The 24,086-nt window shown below is 46.0% G+C and overlaps 2 protein-coding genes across 4 annotated transcripts in view; one reads left to right on the forward strand and one right to left on the reverse strand.

The window, feature by feature from the left end:
* The window catches only part of TXN2 (thioredoxin 2), a 170,004-nt gene extending 158,867 nt beyond the window's left edge, over nucleotides 1–11,137 (reverse strand). Inside the window, exon 1 of the mRNA XM_040406751.1 lies at nucleotides 11,004–11,137. The gene's annotated coding sequence lies outside the window, so the exon portion shown is untranslated. The remainder of the gene's footprint in view (nucleotides 1–11,003) is intronic.
* A 103-nt stretch (nucleotides 11,138–11,240) lies between these two features.
* The window catches only part of CEBPG (CCAAT enhancer binding protein gamma), a 71,359-nt gene continuing 58,513 nt past the window's right edge, over nucleotides 11,241–24,086 (forward strand). The window contains exons 1-2 of one of the 3 annotated variants that reach the window (XM_040406755.1): nucleotides 11,241–11,593; nucleotides 18,220–18,375. The gene's annotated coding sequence lies outside the window, so the exon portion shown is untranslated. Of the gene's footprint in view, nucleotides 11,675–18,219; nucleotides 18,376–24,086 lie in introns of all 3 variants that reach the window. The other 2 variants (XM_040406754.1, XM_040406753.1) reach the window with 2 other exon arrangements.

Consider the following 24,086-nt stretch of genomic DNA (forward strand, 5'->3'; position numbering starts at 1 on the left):
GCACATGATAGGCTGGCTGCCATGGTCAGCTCCCTGCTGTTGTGTGCACAAAGCACAGGGCAACAAGGAGAGTGTAAAGTCCTATTCACCCTAATAGAGCTCTATTAGGGTGAATATGACAAGGGTTCTAGCCCTTAAGGAGGCTAATAGTTATTAAATAAAAAGTAAAAAAAAAAAAAAAAAAAGTTTAAACACCCCCCCCCAAATATAGAAAACAATATATCGCGATATATATCGCATATCGCACACAATTATATTGCAATATAGATTTTATGACGCGGCTCCGCCTGGCTCCTAACTTTTTTTTAGATTACAAGGAAATTTGTCAAGCCCTGACATAATAGAAACCACCCAAAAATGACCCCATTCTGGAAACTACACCCTGTTAATTCTTGTGGAACACCTGAAGGGTTAATGGAAAATAGAGATACAATTTCAAAATTTCACTTTTTTGGCAGATTTTCCATTTTAATAATTTTTTTCCAGTTACAAAGCAAGGGTTAACAGCCAAACAAAACTCAATATTTATGGCTCCGATTCTGTAGTTTACAGAAACACCCCATATGTGGTCGTAAACAGCTGTATGGGCACACGGCAGGGCGCAGAAGGAAAGGAATGCCATACGGTTTTTGGAAGGCAGATTTTGCTGGACTGTTATTTTTGACACCATGTCCCATTTGAAGCCCCCCTGATGCACCCCTAGAGTAGAAACTCCAAAAAAGTGACCCCATTTTAGAAACTACGGTTTAGGGTGGCAGTTTTGTTGGTACTAGTTTAGGGTACATATGATTTTTGGTTGCTCTAGATTATACTTTTTGTGAGGCAAGGTAACAAGAAATAGTTGTTTTGGCACCGTTTTTATTTTTTGTTATTTACAACATTCATCTGACAGGTTAGATCATGTGGTATTTTTATAGACCAGGTTGTCACGGACGCGGTGATACCTAATATGTATACAATTTTTTTAAATTTATTGTAACGGAACGCCTAGCACCCCGACCGGGTACCTCCGTTGAATGGATGCTACTAGTGCTTTCCGAGGACTCCAAGCACTCCACTTGACACCGTACGCACTGCAGACCCCACGAACCGCCGAAGCTTGGTTGAGGTCTCACCGTCTCCTACCCACCCTGGACCTACGACAAGGCTCCAGGCTCCAGTGGGTGAACCTCTCCTAAAACCAGAGAGCAGGAACAGCTCTTAAAAGAGCTAGTAGTTATAGCCAGGGGAGTATAGCAAATCTCCCAGCGTATAGCAATCCCCATCAGTTACCCAAACATCAGCCTCAACATGATAAAAGGGTAAAACAGGAACACTTTATTGAGGGCTACTCGCCCGTATTTATGCAGGTCCCCATCTGGTGTACACGCCCCTAGGGGACCAGAAGGAGGACTGTGACACAGGACAGACACGTAGCACTCAGGATAAACAGACACAACACATCCCCACAATGCATCATGGTTTCCTCCTCTCTGCCCTGGAGACACCCGAAGAGCAATTCAATTATCTCTCAGGACAAAGGGAAATCACCAATACACATGTGGGAACAACAGGACAGGAATCCCCACCCAAACACACAATGTCACACCCTCCCAGCCAACACAGACATTTAACCTATTCCCAGATAGCTCAAGTCTGAGTGCATATCATTACAGAATACTGTAATCAGAATACACAAATACAATACAATTAGCTATCTGGGTACCCTCACATAACAAAATACAATTGCAAAGACAGATTTAAGCTGTGCGGCCGGTCTGTCTGCTCCTTTAAAGTTAGTATGGGCCATAATCCTGAGGCAAGAGGCTAGTAGCCAGGCCCCTCCGAAACCCAGTGGCGAGGTTGGTTTCGCCACATTTATGTAAGTTTTACACAATGATTTCATTTTTAAAACAAAATCATGTTTTAGTGTCTCCATAGTCTGAGAGCCATAGTTTTTTCAGTTTTTGGGCGATTATCTTGGGGAGGGTATGATTTTTTGCGGGATGAGATGACTGTTTGATTGGCACTATTTTGGGGTGCGTATGACTTTTTGATCGCTTGCTATTACACTTTTTGTGATGCAAGGTGACAAAAAATGGCTTTTTTTTACACTTTTTTTTAAACGGTATTTTCTTGAGGGGTTAGGTCATGTGATTTTTTATAGAGCAGGTTATTACAGATGCGGCGATACCCAATACGTATATATTTTTTAATTTACCTAAGTTTTACATATTAATAACAGCTTTTTTTAAAACAAAAAAAAAATGATGTTTTAGTGTCTTTATATTCTGAGCCATAGTTTTTTTATTTTTTGGGCGATTGTCTTCGGTAGGGGCTCTTTTTTTGCGATTGTCTTCGGTAGGTGCTCTTTTTTTGGTGGGCATACGCCTTTTTGATCGCTTGCTGTTGTACTTTTTGTGATGTAAAGTGACAAAAAAAAAATGGTTTATTTAGCACAGTTTTTATTTTTTAGTGTTCATCTGAGGGGTTAGGTCATGTGATAATGTTTATAGAGCCGGTGGATACGTACGCGGCGATACCCAATATGTCTTTTTTTCCCCCTAATTTTTATCAAATTATTATTTTTTTACTTTATTTTGGGAAAATTACGTTTTTTTGTTTATTTTTACTTGAAACTTAATTTTTGCAGGGGAAAACTTTTTTTTTTCACTTTATTTTTTGTCCCACTTTGGGACTTCAACTTTTGGGGGTCTAATCCCCTTTACAATGCATTCCAATACTTCTGTGTGTATTACTCATACAGCTTCTGGCCTGTGAGATCCAAGGGGGTGGATCTCACAGGCTAGTCACCGGAAGGCAGCGCCGATGCCTAAGGAAGGCATTGCGCTGCCTTCCATGCCATCGGGTCCCCCTTACAGCTGCACGGGGACCCGATGGCACCGCCGACCGCCGCCGCTGCAACCTGTAAAAGACGCAAACCGCAGATCTGAATTGACCTGCGGTTTGCGGTGATCGCTGACACGGGGGGAGTCACAGGACCCCCCGTGCGCATTGTCCCCGGGTGCCTGCTCAATGATTTGAGCAGGCACCTTGTTCCGATCACCGCCGGGCGGCGATGATCGGAACTACACATGCTGTACCAGTACGTCATGTGTCCGCAACAGGTTAATAAACCTGGCTACAAGTCAGCTTAAAACTTATACCCTGGTGTTTGATCTGAATTGGATGGAACACACAAGTGTCCTTTGACCCCAGCAAAGGCGATCCCAAGTATAACCCCTCACAAGTGGTGGAGAATATGGGCAACACTTTAAAAGTCTGAAAATGGATGACGTGGTAAAGGCCTTGATACAGTCTGCAGCAGCCCAGCAGGAGGCAACCAGGGAACAACAGCGCACAAATGCAACCTAGCAAGAAGCAAACCACTTACTGTCTGCACAGCTAACCACCCTGATAGAGGCACGAATAAAGACCGCCAAGTCTTGTAGGAAGTGGTGCAGCGTGTGGCAACTCTTCCAGTGATACAGCCAGGAAAAGCGCAGACAACTATCCATGTGGGTAATTTTTTGCAAAAGATGACAGCAGAGGATAATGTGGAAGCTTATCTGGCTACATTTCAGAGGGCTGCAGTGCGGGAAGCATGGCCAAAGGCATAAATAAATAAAAAAAAAATAAAAATAAAAAATTATATATATATATATATATATATATATATATATATATATATATATATATATATATATACACACACACACACACACACACACATCATTGGCATCACCGTGACTGAAACCGCCTGTCCAATTAAAATATAAAAATATTTTCCCAATACAAATGGCGTAACGGAAAAAAAGAGTTAAAACGGCTAATTTGCCAATTTTTTTTATTGCTTCTCAAACTACAGATTGTCCTGCGCAAAAAAAAAAGCCCCACCTACACACAGCTCAGATATAACTATAAAAGTTATAATATTTGGACATAAAAAATAAAAAAAACTCAACAGTCACAACTCCTCTACTGTAGTCACATCCACAATTCTAACAGCCCTCCTCTCCAAATCAGAAGTGCAATAGCCTTCTTAGCTCCCACCCGCCCCCCCTCGCCCCCCAACAAAAAAATAAAAATAAAAGTAAAACGTACTCCCCTCCACAGCGCATCCTCTGCTGCCAGGTAGCTGCATACAGCAGCCTTATTTCTTAGGCTACTTTCACACTTGTGTTCGGTGCGGATCCGTCTGGTATCTGCACAGACGGATCCGCACCTATAATGCAAACGCTTGCATCCGTTCAGAATGGATCTGTCTGCATAACAGCTTTTTCAGATCTGAGTTTTCACATCGTGTAAACTCAGATCCGACAGTATATTCTAACACAGAGGCGTTCCCATGGTGATGGGGACGCTTCAAGTTAGAATATACTAAGAACTGTGTACATAACTGCCCCCTGCTGCCTGGCAGCACCCGATCTCTTACAGGGGGCTGTGATCCGCACAATTAACCCCTCAGGTGCGGCACCTGAGGGGATTTATTGTGCGGATCACAGCCGCACCTGAGGGGTTAATTGTGCATATCATAGCCCCCTGAAAGAGATCAGGCGCTGCCAGGCAGCAGACCCCCCTCCCTCCCCAGTTTTAAATTCATTGGTGGCCAGTGCGGCCCTCCTCCCTCCCTAGTATTAAATTCATTGGTGGCCAGTGCGGCCTCCCCTCCGGGGGGGAGAGGGGAGGCCGCACTGGCCACCAATGAATTTAATACTGGGGAGGGAGGGAGGGGGGCCGCACTGGCCACCAATGAATTTAATACTGGGGAGGGAGGGGGGCCGCACTGGCCACCAATGAATTTAATACTGGGGAGGGAGGGGGGCCGCACTGGCCACCAATGAATTTAATACTGGGGAGGGAGGGAGGGGGGGCCGCACTGGCCACCAATGAATTTAAAACTGGGGAGGGAGGGGGGTCTGGCCCCTGCTGCCTGGCAGCACCTGATCTCTTACAGGGGGCTATGATACTGTCACGGCCATGCATATTGCCGTGACTCTTTACCGCATGCGGTTGCCTGCGGTTTAGTTTGTGTGTTCAACCACAGGTGAGGGTCGCTGTTTGTGGCCTCACTTGTGGTTGCCGCGGGCAACTAGTTGTGTTCGGTATTTGTCAGCAGAGCAGCCTGAGCGGCGCTAGGCAGCTTGCTGCTTTGGCATGCGGTCTCACCTGACTTCCTTTATGTTAGGTGTGTGTGTGTGTGTGTGTATGTATGGTGTGCACTGTTTTATGTTACCTTTCCCCTCACTGTGGCTGTCCGTGGCAACGTTTAGTATGTGTACATGTGGTGGCAGTGTCCCGGCCTTCGGGCGGACTCCCAGGACACGCTTGCCACCCATGTCGTTGCCTGCGGCAACAGCCACAGTGTGTTTGTAGTTTGGACACTTCCCTTTTTATGTTTCCCTTCCCTGGTGCTGGAAGGGTTAACTCCCTTTCAGTGTGTGTGAGTCACGGGGTGTGTCTGACTGTTGGGTGTGGCCTCTTGGCCTATAAAGCCTCAGTGTTTGGCATGTCTCAGCCATGTGTAGCTGGAGCAGCCTCCTGTGTATATCACCTGCCAGTGGGGGCCACCCTGTGAAGTATAAGTTATGTTTGCATGATGTTGAGTTGATGTTTCCCTTTGTTTCCTATTTAGTGCAACTATGGATGTCCTGGTTACCTGTGTGCTATGTCCCTTTGTGTTCCGTGGACATGAGTAGTGCATGCATGGGTTCCAGTCAGCGTGGCTGTGACAGGTACGTTTGGAACTTGTTTAGTTCGCCTGTCATATCTGTATGTTGTATGTGTTTCCCCATTCCTTGCAGCTTGGCCAGTGAGACCCCTGTTCCTCCATGTCCAGAAGGAACAGGCCGTCTTACCCTGCTCCTAGGTTAGGGCCATCTTGAGGGCTAGCAGGGACTTCAAGGTTCCGGTGCATGAGCCCTCCCACCATCAAGGTCGGCTCATGTAGCTAGGAGTCAGGGTCAGGTTAGGGATGCGTTTAGGAGGTGACCTGCTCCCTAATCCTGTCGTCCTGGCCGAGCCGCCTTACATCTTCTGGCATCGCACGGCTGAGGATTTCTCCCATCCTCAGCCGTGACAGATACGCACAATTAACCCCTCGGGTGCGGCACCTGAGGGGTTAATTGTGCTGATCACAGCCCCCTGTAAGAGATCAGGTGCTGCCAGGCAGCAGGGGGCTGTTATGTACACAGTTTTTAGTATATTCTAACTTGAAGCGTCCCCATCACTATGGGAACACCTCTGTGTTAGAATATACTGTCGGATCTGAGTTTTCACAATCTAACTCAAAAATGAAGCCCACGCACAACTCCATAGAAAGAAAAAAAAAAAAAGGTTATGGGTCTGGGGAAGCAGCAATGCAAAAAGATTTTCTTCCTTTTTTAAAAAAAAAAAAGTTTTACTGCACAAAAGTAAAACATAAAAAAAAAAAAAATGTATTTGGTATCGCTGTAATCGTACTGACCCAGAGAATAAAGAAATGCTATTTATACTAAAAAAATGAAAGCTGTAAAATTAATAACGTAAAAACTAAGTGCCAGTATTGCTGTTTTTCCCATCTCACTACCAGAAAGAATTAATAGAAGCTAATCATAAAGTTATGTGCACCCCAAACTACAACTTGTCTAGCAAAAAACAAGCCCTCTTACAGCTATATCGACAGAAAAATAAAAAAGTTATAGCCTTTGGAAGGAGACGATGGAAAAAGGAAAAAAAAATGCTTGGCTAGTGTGGCAAACCCAGCCACTGTATATTGTCATTCCTGTATGTACGATGTTATTGCATATGTGTATGCCACTTTAAAGAACCAAGCATATATATGTTTTGTGTAATATGGTTCAGGTGGGCTGTAACGTTCCTATGCTGGCTGCATGAAAACCGCCAGCATTCATGCAATTGTATGTTGTTATGTGAGGGGACCCAGATAGCTAATTGTATTGTATTTGTGTATTCTGAGCGGCATTCACCTAATGATATGTCCTCAGACTTGAGCTATCTGGGATATGTTAATGTCTGTGTTTGCTGGGAGGGTGTGACATTGTGTGTTTGGGTGGGGATTCCTGTCCTGTTGTCTCTCTGTGTGTATTGGCGATGTCCTTTTGTCCTGAGAGATAATTGAATTACTTCTCGGTTGTCTCCAGGACAGAGGATATTGTGTATTTGTCTGTCTGTGATTGCATCAACCCAGTGTGAGGTAATTCTATCATGGACAGAGGGGAGGATTTTGTGTGGGAGTGTCTGAGTGTATGGTACCTGGTTATTGGCCGTTTTTACAAAACCCTGGGGTGGTAACTTTGTCGGAAGATGTGTATAAAATGCTTGTGTGTTAAAATAAAGTCAGTTCCTGTTTTACACTCAACATAGAGCCTCGTCTCCATGTGTGTGGGGATTGCTATACGCTGTATACTCTCCTAGCTCTTGTAAGAGCTTGCTCCTGGTTCCTGTCTCTGGATTTAGGAGAGGTTCACCCACTGGAGCCTTGTCATAGGTCCAGGGTGGGTAGGAGACGGCGAGACCTCCACCAAGCTTCGGCGGTTCGTGGGGTCTGCAGTGCTGACGGGGTCAAGTGGAGTGCTTGGAGTCCTCTGGAAGCACTCGGAGCACCTATCGACGGAGGTACCCGGTCGGGGTGCTAGGCGTTCCGTTACAGTTCTTGGGAGGGAAGGATCGTATGCTGTACCGGCCTATTTGGATCATTGCCTGCTTTTACTGTCTAACAGCGGAGACCTTGTGGATGGTGCTACCCCTCCGCTACAGCTAGTAAGGCCCAAACAGACTGGTCACTAAGGGGTTAACTTATATTTAACTTTTTTTTGTCCCTATTCCCTGTAGGCATGGATGTAGATTGTCGCATTTGACTGCTTAGGATACTTTCACACTTCCATTAATATTTTCCGGTACTAAGGATCCATCATAGGGTCTCAATACCAGAAAAAAATGCTTCCATTTTGTCCCCATTCATTGTCAATGGGGACAAAACTTAACTGAACAGAACGGCATGCTCTAAAATTCTCCAAAAAAATAAATAAGTGCCCTACAAGCTTTATAAGGGTACTTTCACACTTGCGGCAGAGAGATCCGGCAAGCAGTTCCGTCGCCGGAACTGCCTGCCGGATCAGGCAAAACGTATGCCAACTGATGGCATTAGTAAAACTGATCAGGATCCTGATCAGTCTTAACCACTACAGGACCGCCGTACGCAGGATTGCGTCTTTGCGGCGGCCCTGTTATTCCGAGTGGACGCGCCGGCGCGTCATCTCGCGAGACGCAAGATTTCCTGTGAACGCGAACTGCAGGTAATCGAGTGGATCTGTAGCCTGCCAGCGGCGACCATTCGCTGGCAGGCTGTAGATCCGATTTTTTTTTTTTTTTTAACCCCTTAAAAAAGGTATATTAGATGCTGTTTTGATAACGGCGTCTAATATACCTGCTACCTGGTCCTCTGGTGGTCCCTTTTGCTTGGATCGACCACCAGAGGACACAGGTAGCTCTGTAAGTAGCACCAAACACCACTACACTACACTACACTACACCCCCCCCCCCCCTGTCTCTTATTAACCCCCGATCACCCCATATAGACTCCCTGATCACCCCCCCTGTCACTGATCACCCCCCTGTAAGGCTCCATTCAGACGTCCGTATGTGTTTTGCGGATCCACGGATTAACTAGATGGTTAAAAATGCCTGATCAGTCGAAAAAATGCATTGAAATGCCGGATCCGTCTCTCCGGTGTCATCCGGCAAAAACGGATCCGGCATTTTTTTTTTTTTCACCTTTCTTTCAGTCTGCGCATGCGCAGACCGGAAGGACGGATCCGGCACTAATACATTCCTATGGGAAAAAATGCCGGATCCGGTAAGGGCTCTTTCACACTTGCGGCAGGACGGATCCGACATTCTGTTCACCATGTCGGATCCGTCCTGCCGCTATTTCACCGTGCCGCCGGACCGCCGCTCCGTCCCCATTGACTATAATGGGGGCGGAGCTCCGGTGCAGCACGGCGAAAGCCGCCGGACTAAAAAGTCCTGCATGTCCGACTTTTTAGTCCGGCGGCCTTCGCCGTGCACCGCCATGCTGCGCCGGAGCTCCGCACACGTCCCCATTATAGTCAATGGGGACGGAGCGGCGGTCCGGCGGCACGGCGAAATAGCTGCAGGACGGATCCGACATGGTGAACAGCATGTCGGATCCGTCCTGCCGCAAGTGTGAAAGAGCCCTAAGTCTTCCGTTTTTTTCGCTGGAGATAAAACCGTAGCATGCTGCGGTTTTCTCTTTTGCCTGATCAGTCTAAAACAACTGAACACATCCTGATGCATCCTGAACAGATTTCTCTCCATTCAGAATGCATGGGGATATGCCTGATCAGTTCTTTTCCGGTATAGAGCCCCTAGGACAGAACTGTATGCCGGAAAAGAAAAACGCGTGAAAGTACCCTAAAGGAGTCGCATTGATAACTATGTATATATACGTTCACACACAACCTAAGGCTACTTTCACACTAGCGTTTTTGCTGGATCCGGCAGGGTTCAGCAAAAACGCTTCCATTACTGATAATACAACCATCTGTATCTGTTATGAACGGATCCGGTTATATTATCTTTTAGGGCTCTTTCACACTTGCGTTGTCCGGATCCGTCGTGTACTCCATTTTCCGGAATTACACGCCGGATCCGGAAAAAGCCCTGTCTTCTCACGCGCGGGCTGTCTAGTGGAAGTTTTTGCGCCAGCCAAGCTCTTCCTACTTCCTGGCGCAGACGCAACTTCCGGATCCGTCGTTGCGTCGTAACAACTGAAGATGTTAGGACGGATCCGGACTAATACATTTCAATGGGCTATTATTCCGGATCCGTCGATGCGGAGAGTGTTCAGGATTTTTGACCGGAGCAAAAAGCGCAGCATGCTGCGGTATTTTTTCCGGCCAAAAAACGTTCCGGTCCTGAACTGAAGACATCCTGAACGGATTTCTCTCCATTCAGAATGCATTGGGATAATCCTGATCAGGATTCTTCCGGCATAGAGCCCCGACGACGGAACTCTATGCCGGAAAAGAAAAGCTTAAAGAGGACCTTTCACCGATTCTTACCCTATGAACTAAGTATACATACATGTGGAGCGGCGCCCGGGGATCTCTCTGCACTTACTATTATCCCCGGGCGCCGCTCCGTTCTCCTGCTATGTCCTCCGGTATCTCCGTTCCCTAAGTTATGGTAGGCGGAGTCTGCCCTAGCGCTGGCCAATCGCATTGCAGAGCTCACAGCTTGGGAGAAAATAACCTCCCAGGCTGTGAGCTCTGCGCTGCGATTGGCCAGCGCTAGGGCAGACTCCGCCTACCATAACTTAGGGACTGGTATCTCCGCCTACTATAACTTAGTGAGCGGAGATACCGGAGGGCATATCAGGAGAATGGAACGGCGCCCGGGGATAATAGTAAGTGCAGTGAGATCCCCGGGTGCCGCTCCACATGTCTGTATAGTTAGTTCATAGGGTAAGAATCGGTGAAAGGTCCTCTTTAAGTGTGAAAGAGCTCTAAACATACCCAAGCCGGATCCGGCATGAACTCCATTGAAAGTCAATGGAGAACGGATCCATTTTCTATTGTGTCAGAGAAAACAGATCAGTCCTCATTGACATGCATTGGGGGTCGTGTCGGATCCGTTTTGCTCCACATCCCAGGACGGAAAGCAAATGGCAGCATGCTGTGGTTTGCTCTCCGGGATGAGAACGGAAAGCATTCTGGTGCATTCCGTTGTCCCCATTGACAATGGGGACAAAACGGAAGCTTTTTTTTCCGGTATTGAGACCCTATGACGGATCTCAATACCGCAAAATAGAAACGCTGGTGTGAAAGTAGCAGAGAAAGGGACATGGCACGTGGGAATCAGTGGCCTTCACTTTTGGTTTTCTTTTCTACCCTTCTGACAGATGCGTTTGTTTAACCATTCGTCTTCTAGCCACAAATGACTCTGTGCCCATTTTATATACACGGGCAAATCAATGTAAAAAGCTAATCTTGGCCACTCACCTTGAGAGCTGTCACACTCACTTCCTAAACGGACACCAGATAGCGTCTAAACTCTATGCGCGGTATGGACCTGCTGACGTCACAATATCAAGTGACAGGTCACGTGGGTCCGAAGCTGGCGCACAGCAAGATGGTGGTGGTAAAGCTTAGAATGTATTGGCTTCTTTGAGGGAATGACGTCATGAAATCATGTGACTGCTTCTTCCCGTCCCTCCTTGTTAACAGCCCCTTGGGCTCCTTTCTATAGCTCCATTTGCATATATGTAAAATCTTTTTCGGACTAAATAAAAGCGTTCAGAGGTATGGAAAATGTATTTGCCGACGTGCTAGTGGCGATCTAGCAGCGCGTGTAAACAGCTGTACATGCTGAAACTAGATGACATAGACGTCGGTCTCTGATTGGTTAGTCGACCTGTCACTCAAATGATTGCATCATGCTGATTATAATATGGAGAAAGACCCGTGAGATTTCGCAACGAGGCTTTGTGTGGAAAGGTTTTCCTGTAAGCTGCTTGTGGTTATAAAACCATTTCCAAACGGGATAGAAGTTTGGCGAAGATTCTATAAATTCCAGGAATCGCACGCTTCAGGTACAGTCACCATGTTTAAGAAGCGCAGACAAAGCTGACTTTGTAGTGGTCCGTTCTGAGGCAGGCAGAGACGGTAACTGGGTAGGTATGGGTAAAGGCTGGTGATTTGCCAAACTGTGTGAGAGCTATGTACAATTCAGATGGTTGCGGTTTCATTTCCAGAGCCTCCAAAACTTGAGGGCTGAGCGCGATTTCTGGCTCCTTCCAGCAGAGGTCATGTGCCTGGCTGACTGTCAGCCTGATTCTGGCAGCTTTCCAAAAGTTCTCCAGGGAAAGCTGGAAAAGCCCTTCTCCAGGAAGCACTCCTCAGGTTCAGTGATGTGTCCAGTTCTGTGCCTGCCCTGGAGAGCCTTGTCATCCTCCCACCTTCACAGTTAGGGGCTCGTTCACACGACCGTTGGTGTCCCATTCCCATATTGCGGATCTGCAATACACGGGCGCCGTTCTGTTGTCATTCCGCCGAACACTACGGAAGCACTACAGAGTGCTTTCTGGGGTTCCGAACCGTGCCTCCACACCACAAAAAGATAGAACATGTTCTCTCTTTTTGCGGAACGGAGGGATCGCGGAATGGGTCTGCGATCCCCACGGAAGGTGCCTGTGCATTGTAGACCGCAATTTGCCACTCACAGCATGGGACACCAACGGTGGTGTGAACAAGCCCTTACATAGTGCTGCTCTTGTGCATGCACATATTGTGCTATGGCAGCTGCACCCAGAAGGGTATTGTATGAAGGGAGGAGGTTCTCAATTTTGGACCCAACACATCTGCATGTGGTGCATATTGGCCCAATCTGCTGAGCAGCACCACACGGCCATGTTTACAGAAAATGTTATACAAAACTGCCCTTTTTAATGGAGTCCATCATCATGGCACATTTGTCAAGGAAGTTCACAGCATTTCTGATTGACTTGTGTCATGTAAAATTTTAAAACCCGCAAAACATAGGCATCGGCCGTGTGCACTCTTCATCACAGTGCGGACCTGTTGTCTGAGATCCGGAAGATAGGACTTGTCCTATATTTTGCAGTGCGGAGGGGAAGCCCTTCCATGGGGTCCATGCCTCTGAGCTGCAAAAGATAGAACATGTCCTAGTTCTCACTGCTTCTTGTGGATGACGGACCTATTGAAGGCAATGCGTCTGTACCGCGATATGGATGTCCTTATCCATTCCGAATACATTGGGGCTGAATTGATTTGTTTTGGGCCGCTTGTGAGAGCTCTGAAATGGATCTCACAAGCGGACCCAGAAATGCCAGTGTGAAAGTAGCCTATGCTGTACCAATATGCCTTAGACTTTTCCTGCCATTTATCAGCACAAGGCGCGTTATGAAAGGCACAAGCAGGCCACTGAATGCAGGTAGGCTAATATAGCTAAATGATAGAGTACATGGAAGATATACTATAGTGGTGGACTGTAGTATTCAGGTTAAATTGCTGTGTTGGCACTTGGGAATAAATATGTGGGTTTTGGGGTACAGTTTGGGCACTTGGTCTATAAAAGGTTTGCCTTCACTGATCTAGGCAGTTACACAGAGACTTCCCTATCACTATCAGTCCCCTGTGAAGACAATTGAGGGCCACCGATGCATTGCCATGGCTGCCAGAGGCCTAACAAAGTCTCCGAGGCCTGCCATGACTGTATGTATATTAAACTACGCTGAAGACACAGTGATAGGCAGTCTATTAGGCTCTTAGGCTGGGTTCACACTTGAGCGTTTTACAGCGCGTTCAAACGCGCTGTAAAACGCTCAACACATGAAAACCAATGCTTCCCTATGGCCCTGGTTCTCACTTGAGCGTTTTACAGCGCTGAAAAACGCGCTGTAAAACGCCCTACGCTCAAACAAGTACTTGAGCTTCTTTGGGGCGTTTTGACGAGCGTTTGTGGCCATAGGACATTGCAGTCAATCACACAAACGCGCGTCAAACGCGCGTTTACTATTGCAAAAAACGCTCGTCAAAAACGCGCGTTAAACGCGCATATCAAAGACGCTCAGGTCTGAACCCAGCCTTAAGGTTCATTCAGACAAACGCGAGCGCTCCCTGCCGTGCTGCGGGATGCAGATTGCTGCCTGCAGTGCACAGACATCAGCTGTGTGCACCCCATTTGCGGATGCAGACCTATTGACTTGAATGGGTCAGTTATCCGCAAGATACAGCAAAAGATAGGACATGTTCTATCTTTTGCGATGCAGAGGCACGTACCCGGAAGTCCAAGGGCCGCAATATGGGCACGGAGCCTTACGGTCATCTGAATGAACCATTACAGTGATAGGCTGTAATGCATTGATATACAAATTATACCAATGACTTTAAAAAAATATATGTTTCCTAGTGAGAGGTAAAAAAAATAATAATATCCCATTGGGAGGCAGCGCTGCTGTTCAGAGTCTGGCAGTACAACCACACTGGGGAGGGAGCTAAATGGTTAACAGGTCAGTGGCATCAATGAAGAACTGAGTACTTGTTTGTGTTTATTTTTATTTTTTTATTTGCTAAACCCCTTTCCCCCCAGGGAAAACTTGCGCATAAGGCTACTTTCACACTTGCGGCAGTGTGATCCGGCGGGCAGTTCCGTCGTCGGAACTGCCTGCCGGATCTGCCGCTGACTGAAAGCATTTGTGCGACGGATGCGGATCCGTCTCACAAATGCATTGCAAGGACGGATCCGTCTCTCCGCTTGTCATGCGGACAGACGGATCCGTCTTGTACATTTTTTTTTCACATTTTTACCGGTCTGCGCAGGCCGGAAGGACTGATCCAGCGCTAATACATTCCTATGGGAAAAAATGCCGGATCCGGCATTCAGGCAAGTCTTCCGTTTTTTTTCTCCGGAGAGAAAACCGTAGCATGCTGCGGTTTTCTCTTTTGCCTGATCAGTCAAAACGACTGAATTGAAGACATCCTGATGCAAACTGAACGGATTACTCTCCATTCAGAATGCATGGGGATATGCCTGATCAGTTATTTTCCGGTATAGAGCCCCTGTGACGGAACTCTATGCCGGAAAAGAAAAACGCAAGTGTGAAAGTACCCTGATGTATGTTGTGTGCATGTGGCCTTTTGGTTCAACATTTATTGTATACACATAACTTGCAAGTTAAACTGATGCATCAGATAAATGCTATACGTTGACCTCCATCACCATAGGTTTCCATTGTTTAAAAAAAACAAAGGGGGGGAAGCTCCTTTTTGATTTAATATTTTTTTTTGGTAGACTCTGCAGGAGGGAAAAGCATAGTGTGGCAGCGTCCCGATGACTTGAAGGGTTATTCGGGGGAGCTCCTACCCTGATCGGGCTGTTGCGCCACCGTAGCAGCAACCGGACGCCTTACATAGGCATCCGGCTTGCCATGGTATCTAAGCCAGACAGGGTCCTGCTGGAGGCAGGAGCTTGATCAGGCTTGGGCTACATGCACACGAACGTATTTTGTTTCCGTGTCCGGAAATTTAAATGGGTCTGCAAAAAATGCGGACAGCACACCGTGTGCTGTCTGCATCAGTATGTCCACTCCGTTGCCCCGCAAAAAAAAGTGCATGTCCTGTTTTTTGTTTTTTTTCTAGTTGGCAGACAAGGATAGGCATTATTACAATGGATCCAAAAAAAAAAACAGATGCCATACGGAACATCTTTTATCCCTTCGTCCTATGACAGCACCAGGAGAGAGGGGTCCACCTCCCAGGACAGGAAACCCACAGGTATAAATCTTCAGACGCCCCTCCTCAGTGGTTTCCTGTCCTAGGAGGACAACCTACAGGTGTTTGTTATTTTCGGTGGGGAGTAGTTTCTCCCTTTTGACACTGCAGGCTGGCTGGAGAAGGTGTGCGCCGGGTGACCCCGCTCCACACACCGTGGAGGGAGACGGACGGCTGAAATACCGGGTGCGGAAGCCCTCTCTACCCTCCCCGCTCTGTACCTGAATAGGAGGCCCTCCTGAGGACATTTGCGGCGCGGGCAGAGAGCGCAGGACAGAAGAAACAACAAGGAAGTGAAGATCCAGGACGCAGGAAGGTGCGGTGCTTAGGGGAGAGGCGGCAAGTTTGAAAAGGAAGGAGCGCAGAGCGTCCAGAGCAGCACACAGCTTCTGCCTGGTGTTCGTGTGCAGTCTCTAAGGATAAAGCCCGTATCCAGTCAGTCTCCCCTGTGATCTTTGCTGGGGTCTTCCAGATCCAGGACTATAGGGATATTTCAAGCTTGGAGAGTTCTGGAGAGAACCCTAAGGACCCAGTCACCCCTGCATCTATGGTAGGAATGGGTATGGGCCTGAAGAAATGTAAGTGATCTACATTTAGCTTTTTTCTCTAGAGATCGTGATTTTTTTGTTTGTTTAAATTTCCAGGGTGTAATTGAGAAACCCAGAAAAACTACCGCTAAGATACGTCATAAGGAATGTGGTATCTGTAAGGCTAAACTAGATGCTTCATACACTAAGCCCCTATGTAAAGGGTGCATTGAGAGTACTATAGCGGAAGAATCCCCTAGTATGGTCAAATGTATGAAGAAAATGATAAGAACATGGTTATAAGGGAAAATAATGGCATTCTGAATACAGAAAGCATAGTAAAATAGCGCTGGAGGGGTTAAAAAAATAATAATTAAACTCGCCTTAATCCACTTGATTGCGCAGCCGGCATCTCTTCTGTCTTCTTTCTTTGCTTTGTGCAGGAACAGGACCTGTGGTGACGTCACTCCGGTCATCACATGATCCAGCACCATGGTAAAAGATCATATGACGGACCATGTGATGACCCGAGTGACGCCACCACAGGTCCTTTTCCTGCACAAAGCAAAGAAAGAAGACAGAAGAGATGCCGGCTGCGCGATCAAGTGGATTAAGGTGAGTTAAATTTATTTTTTAACCCCTCCAGCGCTATTTTACTATGCATTCTGTATTCAGAATGCTATTATTTTCCCTTATAACCATGTTATAAGGGAATACTCACCCGTGTGAAAGGGGCCTTAAGCCTAATATAGCTTCCACCTGTACGGCTAGGGCACAAATATTAAACAGCTGGAGACGCAGATCCGGGATAAGACTCCTAGAGATAAATTATTAGAATCAGTCGAGGCTATTGGAAAGCAGCCGATTTTTTTTTTTTGGCAGACGCCACTGCGGATGCAGTTAGGTTGTCCGCTAGGGCTTCATCCATGGCTAATTCTGCTCGTAGGGCTATTTGGCTCAAGAATTGGTCAGGGGATGTGGCCTAAAAAAAATTGCATATGTGGTATCCCTTGTGAGGGGAAATATTTATTTGGGTCTTCCTTGGACGACATATTAGAGAAGGCAGGGGGTTCCCGTCTTCTTTTCAGTCGTCCTTTCGTAAGCAGAACCGTTTTTCCCAGAGAGGCAGAGGAAATAGGGATAGGAATAGGAGTCCAGCAAATAGAAGTGATAGATGGAAATTCTCCAGGTCCAAAGGGCTGCTGTTCAAAAATCAATCCAGGGACCCCCCTTAAGAAAGACCGCTCCCAATGACTCCAGGGTGGGAGGAAGGTCACAATCTTTTCTCCCAGTCTGGTCCAAAATATCCAACAGCGCGTGGATTCTGCGTTCATTAGAAGAAGGATTCAAGCTAGAGTTCAAAAAGTTCCCTCCGCAACAATTCAAAATTACGCGAGTAGATTATTCAACTCCGACTGCCTTAGAAAAGGAGGTCTCAAAACTCATTCAAAAAGGCGCACTCATTCAGTGTCCGGAAGAGGAAAGGGGCACAGGATATTATTCTACTGTTTTTAGTAAGGCTACTTTCACACTAGCGTTGTTTAAATCCGGCATTCAATTCCGACACCGGAACTGCCCGCCGGATCCGGAAAAACGTGTGAAAACGGATTACATTTGAATCCTGATAAGGATTTTGATCACAATGAAAAAATGCATTGGAAAAAACGGATCCGCCATTTATGGACTTTAACATTTTTTTCAAATTTTTCGGGTTTAACATGCAAAAGCCGGATCCGGTTTGACTGAACACACGGCGCCGGATCCGGCGTTCATGCAAGTCAATGGGAAAAAGACCGGATCCGGCGTTCAGTCAAAGTGTTCAGGATTTTTGGCCGGAGGTAAAAATACAACATGCTACGGTTTTCTGAAAAGCCTAATCAGTCAAAAAGACTGAACTGAAGACATCCTGATGCATCCTGAACGGATTATTCTCCATTCAGAATGCATGGGGATAAAACTGATCAGTTCTTTTCCGGATTTGAGCCCCTAGGACGGAACTCGGCGCCGGAAAAGAAAAATGCTTGTGTGAAAGTACCCTAAGAAAACCAAGTGGAGAATACAGGACTATCATAAACTTGAAGTCTCTAAACGAGTACCTGTTATACCAACGCTTCAAAATGGAGACTATAAAGATGGTAATTCAGCTTCTTTACAAGGACTGTTTTATGGCAGTGTTAGACATCAAAGATGCCTACTATCACCTTCTGATGTTTCCAGGGCACCAGAAGTATCTCAGAGTGGGCTTAAGATTCCAGGGGGGAATCTCGATGGCGCCAAGGATTTTTACGAAGTTAGTCTCAGAGATGGCAGCCCATATCAGGGAAAGAGAGATCCTGTTTGTCCCATACTTGGACGACTTTCTGATTGTCGCACTGTCTTACCAGAGATGCTTATTTCAGGTCCAACAGGTGGTAGAAATCATGACAACCCTGGGTTGGATCCTGAACAGAGAAAAATCAAGACTGATTCCAGAAAAGAAACAACAGTTCCTGGGAATGTTACTGGATTCAGTGTCTGAGATCCTTCCTAACCTCAGAAAAAATTCTGAAAATAAGGTCAGTGGTTCACACCCTGATAAACAATCCGTGTGTGTACATGAGGAAGGGGATGTCAGTACTAGGAACTCTGACCGCCTGTATACCTGCAGTTCAATGGGCTTAGATCCATTACAGAGCTCTCCAAGAGGAAATCTTGGGGAACTGGTCAGGAAAAATGGAGGACCTGGAAAGCAGTATAGTGATATCATCCCAGATTTGTCAGACACTGAAGTGGTGGCTGTCACTAGAGAACCTGGGGCAGGGAGCCCCATGGAGGATCGAAGATCCCCTTATAGTTACCACGGACGCCAGCCCAGTAGGTTGGGGGGCTCATGTGGGAGAGACCTTGCTTCAATGATTGTGGGACTGCCGGATGTTGGACAGTTCTTCAAATCTAAAAGAGCTTATGGCAGTTTTTCTGGCCCTTCAGGAGTTACTCCCTCTGATCAGGGGTCGACACGTGAGAATTTTATCCAACAATGCCTCGGTCGTAGCATATCTGAATCATCAGGGTGGTACCCGGTCCGTGTCCCTGGCGGTTCAGATTTTTTCCCTAGTGGAGGGGGTAGCTTTGTCCGTCTCGGCCCTTCATATCAGAGGTGTGGACAATTGTAAGGCCGATTTTCTAAGCCGTCGATCTCTGGATCAGAGGGAATGGTCTCTGAACCCTTCTGTTTTCTGCAAGATTGTCAAGTTATGGGGGATGCCTCAAGTAGATCTTTTTGCCACCAGGGAGAACAGGAAGGTAAAAAGATTCTACTCCCTATCTCCCAAGGATTGACCAGAGGCGATAGATGCTTTGGGTCAGGGTCTATTATATGCCTTCCCTCCACTTCAGCTGATACCGAGGGTTCTCAAGAAGGTCAGGGAAGACAAAGCCAGAATCCATCATGATTGCTCCCTTCTGGCCAAAATTGTACTAATCAAACCGTCACCTCATCCTTCAAAAAATGAGCCCCTACATAAGACAATCGGCCAAAAAAATAAAAATAATGGCTTTCAGAAAATAGACAAACATTGTTTCAAAAATGTTTGTGTAAAAAAAAAAAAAATAATTTAACCCCTTAAGGACTCAGCCCTATTTTTCACCTTAAGGACTTGGCCATTTTTTGCAAATCTGACCAGTGTCACTTTATGTGCTGATAACTTTAAAACGCTTTGACTTATCCAGGCCATTCTGAGATTTGTTTTTTTGTCACATATTGTACTTCATGACACTGGTAAAATGAAGTAAAAAAACCTCATTTTTATTTATAAAAAAAATACCAAATTTCCAAGTTTCAATTTCTCTACTTTTATGATACATAGTAATACCTCCAAAAATTATTACTTTACATTCCCCATATGTCTACTTCATGTTTTGGATCATTTTGGGAATGATATTTTATTTTTTGGGGATGTTACAAGGCTTAGAAGTTTAGAAGCAAATCTTAAAATTTTTACGAAATTTTCAAAAACCCAATTTTTAGGGACCAGTTCAGGTCTGAAGTCACTTTGCGAGGCTTACATAATATAAACCACCCAAAAATGATCCCATTCTAGAAACTACACCCCTCAAGGTATTCAAAACTGATTTTACAAACGTCGTTAACCCTTTAGGTTTTCCACAAGAATTAATGGAAAATAGAGATACAATTTTTTGGCAGATTTTCCATTTAATTTTTTTTTCCAGTTACAAAGCAAGGGTTAACAGCCAAACCAAACTCAATATTTATGGCTCTGATTCTGTAGTTTACAGAAACACCCCATATGTGGTCGTAAACAGCTGTACGGGCACACGGCAGGGCGCAGAAGGAAAGGAATGCCATACGGTTTTTGGAAGGCAGGTTTTGCTGGACTGTTTTTTTTTGACACCATGTCCATTTGAAGCCCCCCTGATGCACCCCTAGAGTAGAAACTCCGAAAAAAGTGACCCCATTTTAGAAACTACGGGATAGGGTGGCAGTTTTGTTGGTACTAGTTTAAGGTACATATGATTTTTGGTTGCTCTATATTACACTTTTTGTGAGGCAAGGTTACAAGAAATAGCTGTTTTTGGCACCGGTTTTATTTTTTGCTATTTACAACATTCATCTGACAGGTTAGGTCATGTGATATTTTTATAGAGCAAGTTATTACGGACGCTGCGATACCTAATATGTATACTTTTTTTATTTTTATGTAAGTTTTACACAATGATATCATTTTTGAAACAAAAAAAAATCATGTTTTAGGCCTCATGCACACGACTGTGTGCATCGGTGTCCGTTGTTCCGTTTTCCGTGATTTTCTGCGGACCCATTGACTTTCAATGGGTCCGTTGAAAACTCGGAAAATGCACCGTTGTTCATCCGCGTCAGTGATCCGTGTTTCCTGTCCGTCAAAAAAATATGACCTGTCCTATTTTTTTGACTGACAACGGTTCACGGGCCCATTCAAGTCAATGGGTCCGTGAAAAAACACGGATGCACACAAGATTGACATCCACGTCCGTGATCCGTGGCCGTAGGCTACTTTCACACAGACGGATCCGCAGATCCGTCTGCATAAAAAGCTTTTTCAGAGCTGAGTTTTCAGTTCGTGAAAACTCAGATCCGACAGTATATTCTAACACAGAGGCGTTCCCATAGTGATGGGGACGCTTCAAGTTAGAATATCCTACAAACTGTGTACATGACTGCTGCCTGGCAGCACCCGATCTCTTACAGGGGGCTGTGATCCGCACAATTAACTCCTCAGGTGCCGCACCTGAGGGGTTAAGTGTGCGTATCATAGCCCCCTGTAAGAGATCAGGTGCTGCCAGGCAGGAGGGGGCAGACCCCCCTCCCTCGCCTGTATTACATTCATTGGTGGCCAGTGCGGCCCCCCCCTCCCTTCCCAGTATTATATTCATTGGTGGCCCCCCTAATTAAAATCACCTTCTCCCATCATTGGTGGCCAGTGCGGCCTCCCCCCCCCCCCCCCCCCCCCCCCCAATTAAAATCACCTTCCGCCATCATTGATGGGGGGGGGGGGGTGATTTTAATTAGGGGCTGGGGGGGGAAGAGAGGGGAGGCCGCACTGGCCACCAATGAATATAATACTGGGGAAGGGGGGGGGGTCTGGCCCCTGCTGCCTGGCAACACCTGATCTCTTACAGGGGGCTATGATACGCACAATTAACCCCTCAGGTGTGGCACCTGAGGGGTTAATTGGGCGGATCACAGCCCCCTGTAAGAGATCAGGTGCTGCCAGGCAGCAGGGGGCAGTTATTACACAGTTCTCAGTATATTCTAACTTGAAGCGTCCCCATCACTATGGGAACGCCTCTGTGTTCGAATATACTGTCTGATCTGAGTTTCACGATCTAACTCAAATCCGATGGTATATTCTAACATAGAGGCGTTCCCATGGTGATGGGGACGCTTAAAGTTAAAATATACCATCGGATTGGAGAAAACTCAGATCCAATGGTATAATAGGGACTCCTGACTTTACATTGAAAGTCAATGGGGGACGGATCCGTTTGCAATTTCACCATATTGTGTCAACGTCAAATGGTTCCGTCCCCATGTCCGTGGATCCTCCAAAGATCAAGTTAGACCCATGGATGAAAAAACGGACACGGAACTACGGGACCCGTTTTTGCGGACCGCAAAAAAAAACGGTCGTGTGCATGAGGCCTTAGTGTTTCCATATTCTGAGAGCCATAGTTTTTTCAGTTTTTGGGCGATTATCTTAGGTAGGGTCTCATTTTTTGCGGGATGAGATGACTGTCTGGCACTATTTTGGGGTGCATATGACTTTTTGATCGCTTGCTATTACACTTTTTGTGATGTAAGGTGATAAAAAATGGTTTATTTAGCACAGTTTTTATTTTTTACGGTGTTTATCTGAGGGGTTAAGTTATGTGATATTTTTATAGAGCCGGTCGATACGGACGCTGCGATACCTAATATGTATACCACCTTTTTTTTACTTTGGGGGAAAATGACGTTTTTGTTTTTACTTGAAACTTTTAATTTTTTGGGGGGGAAAACTTTCTTTTTTTCAACTTTTTTTTTCAACTTTATCTTTTGTCCCACTTTGGGACTTCAACTTTTGGGGGTCTAATCCCTTTTACAATGCATTCCAATAGTTCTGTAGTGGAATGCATTGGCTGTATGAGTAATACTGTGTGTATTACTCATACAGCTTCTGGCCTGTGAGATCCAGGGGGCTGGATCTCACAGGCTCTTCACCATAAGGCAGAGCGATGCCTTCCATGCCATCTGGTCCCCCCTACAGCCGCATGGGGACCCGATGGCACCGCCGCCCGCAGGATAAGGTAAAAGCCGCAAACCGCAGGTCTGAATTGACCTGCGGTGCACGGGACCCGGCGTTGACAGGATGCCCGCTGAATGATTTCAGCGGACATCCTGTTGCGATTAACCCGCGCCGCAATCGCGGTTTAAAGTTAGGACGTACCGATATGCCCTGAGTCCTTAAGGACTCGGGGAAACAGGGCGTACCGGTACACCCTAAGTCCTTAAGGGGTTAAAAGGAGACATATTGGGTATCACTGCGTCTGTAACAACCTTCTCTATAAAAATCACATGATCTACCCCTTAAGGTGAATGCCGTAAAATAATAAAAATAAAAACGGTGCCAAAACAACCAATTAGTTGGTCACCTTGCCCATCAAAATGTAATATTGAATGATCAAAAAAAAATCACCCAAAAATTTGACCAATAAAAATTTCAATTCTTCAAAAAAAAAAAAAAAAAGCCCCTGAACAAGACTATCAGCAAAAAATAAAAAATAAATGGCTTTCAGCAAATGGAGACAGAAACGTGTGTTTGTTTTTTTTTTTTTTTTTTTTTATAAATGCCTTTATGTAAAACTGAAGCAATCAAGAAAATGTAGACATATGGGACATGTCTAAAAACCAGTCCAGAAAAATCTGCCTTCCAAAAACCAGCTACTTATGCTTGTAGGTGAATAAGGTGATAAGACATTCTTCAGATACATAAATGAAAAAAGGAAATTAAAACAAGGAATTAACAAATTAAAAACAAAAGGAAGGTATATGGAAGAAGATAAAGAGCTAGCTGACTGCCTCAATGAATACTTCTGTTCAGTTTTTATGAAGGAAAAGGACCTCAGTTAGGCCCCTTTCACACTTGCGTTGTTCTTTTCCGGCATAGAGTTCCGTTGTCGGGGCTCTATGCCGGAAAAATCCTGATCAGGATTATCCCAATGCATTCTGAATGGAGAGAAATCCGTTGAGGATGTCTTCAGTTCAGGACCGGAATGTTTTTTGGCCAGAGAAAATACCGCCGCATGCTGCGCTTTTTGCTCCGGCCAAAAATCCTGAACACTTGCCGCAAGGCCGGATCCGGAATTAATGCCCATTGAAAGGCATTAATCCGGATCCGGCCTTAAGCTAAATGTCGTTTAGGCGCATTACCGGATCCGATGTTTAGCTTTTTCTGAATGGTTACCATGGCTGCCAGGACGCTAAAGTACTGTTTGCCATGGTAAAGTGTAGTGGGGAGCGGGGGCGCAGTATACTTACCGTCCGTGCGGCTCCCGGGGCGCTTCAGAGTGACGTCAGGGTGCCCCACGCGCATGGATGACGTGATCGCATGGATCACGTCATTCTGGAGCGCCCCGGGAGCCGCACGGACGGTAAGTATAGTGCTTCTCACTACTACTATGGCAACCAGGACTTTAATAGCGTCCTGGCTGCCATAGTAACACTGAACGCATTTTGACGACGGATCAGTCT

The sequence above is a fragment of the Bufo bufo genome, chromosome 9, assembly GCF_905171765.1.
Source record: "Bufo bufo chromosome 9, aBufBuf1.1, whole genome shotgun sequence".
Classification (NCBI taxonomy): Eukaryota; Metazoa; Chordata; class Amphibia; order Anura; family Bufonidae; genus Bufo; species Bufo bufo.